The following is a 5000-nucleotide window of genomic DNA, read 5'->3' as shown; positions in this document are numbered from 1 at the left end:
TGTGTGTGTGTGTGTGTGTCAGGAGGCGTCTGAACTCTCCTCTCTGAAGCCTCAGCTGGAGGCCAGTGGAGTCGCTCTATTCGCTGTGGTCAAAGAGAACATCGGCTCAGAGATCCACGACTTCAGGCCCTACTTTAGCGGAGAGATATTCCTCGACCAGAAGGTCAGCAGATCCTCCTGTCACCTGACCGAGCAGAAGCAGAGTGTGTGTGTGTGTGTGTGTGTGTGTGATCAGAAGGTCAGCAGATCCTCCTGTCACCTGACCGAGCAGAAGCAGAGTGTGTGTGTGTGTGTGTGCGTGTGTGTGCGTGTGCGTGCGCATGCGTGTGTGTGTGTGTGTGTGTGTGAGTGTGTGTGTGAGTGTGAGTGTGAGTGTGAGTGTGAGTGTGTGTGTGTGTGTGTGTGTGTGTGTGTGTGTGTGTGTGTGTGTGTGTGTGTGTGTGTGTGTGTGTGTGATCAGAAGGTCAGCGGATCCTCCTGTCACCTGACCGGGCAGATGCAGAGTGTGTGTGTGTGTGTGTGTGTGTGTGTGTGTGTGTGTGTGTGTGTGTGTGATCAGAAGGTCAGCAGATCCTCCTGTCACCTGACCGAGCAGAAGCAGAGGCGCTCCGACTGAAGCCGTTGTGTGTGTGTGTGTGTGTGTGTGTGTGTGTGTGTGTTCAGAGGGGGTTCTACGGCCCTCAGGAGCGGCGGATGGGCGTCTCAGGGACTCTGAGGGCCGGCGTCTGGAGCAGCTTCTGGAGGGCCTATCAGAGCGGATACTGGGGCAACATCAGGGGCGAGGGCTTCGTCCTGGGCGCGGTTTATGTCATCGGACCACATCAGCAGGTACAGCGCTCATATGGAACGCCAAAAGGGTCAAAATACGCTAGTAACCAAATGCCTGTTTTATTTTAGATGAAAAGACGGCGCAAAATACGGCGTTCTGTAGTACAAGAGGCGTTTTCACCACAGAAACACTGTTAATATCGGCGGTTTTGATCCGATCCAAAACGCTGTTCATTTCGCCGTTTGCCGTTCCATATTAGCAGTGTTGGGGAAAGTGACTTTGAAAAGTAATGCGTTACAATATTGCGTTACTCCCTTAAAAAGTAACTCATTGAGTTACTTACTTTTTAAGAAAAGTAATGTTACGTTACTTTTGTGTTACTCTTTCTCACCTGGGCTTGTTTTTGTTTTTTTTATAACAAAAAAGTTATACTTTTGTGCAACGGTAAAGACCTCTTCATACCCTAATGTAAATAATGCGCCCCAGGCTGAGGTAAAGATGCAGATTCCCTCATGAACACTAGAGGGCGCAGCTCTGGATAATGGAGGAATAGATGCAGGAGAAAAAAGATTTACCAATAAAAACAAAAAATCTAGTCATTTTCATCATCAAAGGTCAACAGCAAGACATTGGTCAATTAAATATAAAGGTAGATTATGCATAACAATAGTTATTTTATTTAACATTTAATTATTGGAGGTTTGCATAGTATTCTGATTTAGCATTTGACTGATTTTATTCATTTTGAGGAGAACAGAATCTCTATTGTGCAAGTGAGATAAATAAATGCTCACATTTAGTCTAGAACTACAATAACCATCATGTTCACACACACACACACACACACACACACACACACACACACACACCTCTGCACTAACTCAACATGAGGACAGGAGAGCTGTCAGTCAAATGTGAAAAAATAACTCAGATATTTTGTCGTAAATTTGAAAAGTAATGCGTTACTTTACTAGTTACTTGGAAAAAGTAATATTATTACGTAACTCAAGTTACTGGTAATGCGTTTCCCCAACACTGTATATTACGCCGTCATTTACGGCGCTTCAGTCTGTCAAAGACGGTGTAAAAAGCGGCGTTTTCTATAATATTCAAACCAGCCCCATTAAAATGCGGTAAGACTTGTAGAACGTCGATCCACCTTAAGAGTCCTGTTTTTTAACGCTATAGCGACTTTCATCATGTGATATTTGTATTTTTTCATTGGGCATATGAGTATGCGCCTTTTCCTTAATCACATATGCAACAGTAAAACTATTTTATAATCTTTGGTGTAGGTTATTGTTTGTGAAACCACAGAGCTGTCATTTGCGGAGAGGTTTGTTGACGAGGCAGTGACGGAGGTCTGAACATAACCTCTCTCTCCTTTTCGGTTGTTTTGTGTTACTCTTTTGGGTCTTTTACATATTTGCAGCTGTGTGTTGCTGACAGCTGGTTAACTGACAGGAAATGTGTTCATAATGTTTAACAGACGACCGGCGTATGCTTTAATAGCCTACACGTAACAGCTAAACCTAGATCTTATTGTTGTGTTGAATGGCTTTGGTCGGGTTTTGTTGATTAAAAAAAGATTTCCCACACTAACGAGTTTGTTTTCGCCTTCTTGCAAACCTAATAATATTGATACATAGGCAAAAGTAATGATTATGAAAGTGTCAAAAATAGGAGGGGGCATTTTAACTGTTTATTAATAAACTGTTTTTCTGAATAAGTGTCGTAAATCTTGTGCTACAGAACGCCGTCTTTTCGTCTAAAACGCTGCAAATATCTGCGTTTTCTATAAACCAGGCGTTTGGTTCCTGCCGTGTTTTGACCCTTTTGGCGTTCCATACGGTCACACTGGCAGGTCATGTGCTCACTGTCTGCCTGATGCATGCAAATATTGATTAAAACGCTTCCCTTTATGGCTTTGCCACAGGGTATCCTGCTGGAGCACAGAGAGATGGAGTTCGGAGATAAAGTCAAGAAGTCTGACGTGATTGAAGCCGTTCAACGTGTGTGTCTGAGATTAACATAGCCACACACTCAATAAAGCCACACACTCAATAAAGCCACACACTCAATAAAGCCACACACTCAATAAAGCCACACACTCAATAAAGCCACACACTCAATAAAGCCACACAGCTTTAATACAGATGTAATTCTACTGATGTGTGTGTGTGTGTGTGTGTGTGTGTGTGTGTGTGTGTGTGTGTGTGTGTGTGTGTGTGTGTGTGTGTGTGTGTGTGTGTGTGTGTGTGTGTGTGTGTGTGTGTGTGTGTGTGTGTGTGTGTGTGTGTGTGTGTGTGTGTGTGTGTGTGTGTGTGTGTGTGTGTGTGTGTGTGTGTGTGTGTGTGTGTGTCTGTGTGTCTGTGTGTCTGTGTGTCTGTGTGTCTGTGTGTCTGTGTCTGTGTCTGTGTCTGTGTCTGTGTCTGTGTGTGTGTGTGTGTGTGTGTGTGTGTGTGTGTGTGTGTGTGTGTGTGTCTGTGTCTGTGTGTGTGTGTGTGTGTGTGTGTGGTTAATGACAGACTGACTCTAAACTCAGATGAAGGGTCCGTCTCGATGTTTCACGCTCTACACACACACACACACACACACACACACACACACACACACACACACACACACACACACACACACACACACACACACACACCTGTATCACTAACAATAAACACACACTATACTCTCTCAGGTGTGTGTCGTTATTACTCTACTGAATGCAGTGTGTGTGTGTGTGTGTGTGTGTGTGTGTGGTTGATGACAGACTGACTCTAAACTCAAATGAAGGGTCCGTCTCGATGTTTCACACACACACACACACACACACACACACACACACACACACACACACACACACACACACACACACACACACACACACACACACACACACACACACACACACACCTGTATCACTAACAATAAACACACACTATACTCTCTCAGGTGTGTGTCGTTATTACTCTACTGAATGCAGTGTGTGTGTGTGTGTGTGTGTGTGTGTGTGTGTGTGTGTGGTTGATGACAGACTGACTCTAAACTCAAATGAAGGGTCCGTCTCGATGTTTCACACACACACACACACACACACACACACACACACACACACACACACACACACACACACACACACACACACACACACACACACACCTGTATCACTAACAATAAACACACACTATACTCTCTCAGGTGTGTGTCGTTATTACTCTACTGAATGCAGTGTGTGTGTGTGTGTGTGTGTGTGTGTGTGGTTGATGACAGACTGACTCTAAACTCAAATGAAGGGTCCGTCTCGATGTTTCACACACACACACACACACACACACACACACACACACACACACACACACACACACACACACACACACACACACACACACACACACACACACCCACCCACCCCTGTATCACTAACAATAAACACACACTACTCTCTCAGATGTGTCGTTATTATTCTACTGAATGCAGTGTGTGTGTGTGTGTGAGTGTGGTTGATGACAGACTGACTCTAAACTCAGATGAAGGGTCCGTCTTGATGTTTCACGCTCTACACACACACACACACACACCTGTATCACCAACAATAAACACACACTATACTCTCAGATTTGTGTCGTTATTATTCTACTGGTGTGTGTGTGTGTGTGTGTGTGTGTGTGTGTGTGTGTGTGTGTGTGTGTGTGTGTGTGTGTGTGTGTGGTTGATGACAGACTGACTCTAAACTCAGATGAAGGGTCCGTCTTGATGTTTCACGCTCTACACACACACACACTCACACACACACACACACCTGTATCACTAACAATAAACACACACTCTACTCTCAGATTTGTGTCGTTATTATTCTACTGGTGTGTGTGTGTGTGTGTGTGTGTGGGTGTGTGTGGTTGACAGACTGACTCTAAACTCAGATGAAGGGTCCGTCTTGATGTTTCACGCTCTACACACACAATAAACACACACTACTCTCTCAGGTGTGTGTCGTTATTACTCTCGAATGTTTGTGTCCTTATTTTAGGGTCTTTAAAAGTTCAAGAGTTGACAGAACAATCCTTGATCAAACATGCTCGTGTTGTGTGTGGTAGAGAATGTGTTTCATGCTCGATGTGTGAAGAACACACACACACACACACACACACACACACACATCTGGCCAACCTCCTTCTCCTGAGAGCCCATCCCTCATCTCCACACCTCAGGGGGAGGAGTTACTGAGGTCACGTGT

The 5000-nt window shown here is 44.5% G+C and overlaps 2 pseudogenes across 2 annotated transcripts in view; both read left to right on the top strand.

The window, feature by feature from the left end:
- The window catches only part of LOC307143824 (peroxiredoxin-like 2A), a 5163-nt pseudogene extending 2126 nt beyond the window's left edge, over positions 1–3037 (top strand). The window contains exons 3-5 of the transcript XR_013818693.1: positions 23–163; positions 664–828; positions 2706–3037. The product of XR_013818693.1 is annotated as a peroxiredoxin-like 2A (transcript). The remainder of the gene's footprint in view (positions 1–22; positions 164–663; positions 829–2705) is intronic.
- Positions 3038–4997: 1960 nt separating this feature from the next.
- Positions 4998–5000, top strand: part of LOC307143823 (peroxiredoxin-like 2A) — a 10187-nt pseudogene continuing 10184 nt past the window's right edge. The window contains exon 1 of the transcript XR_013818692.1: positions 4998–5000. This exon is cut by the window's right edge and continues 102 nt beyond it. The product of XR_013818692.1 is annotated as a peroxiredoxin-like 2A (transcript).

The sequence above is a fragment of the Gobio gobio genome (assembly GCF_949357685.1).
Source record: "Gobio gobio genome assembly, chromosome: 20".
Classification (NCBI taxonomy): domain Eukaryota; kingdom Metazoa; phylum Chordata; class Actinopteri; order Cypriniformes; family Gobionidae; genus Gobio; species Gobio gobio.
Note: the sequence above shows the minus strand (reverse complement) of the source record. Positions and strands in the feature narration are given on the sequence as shown.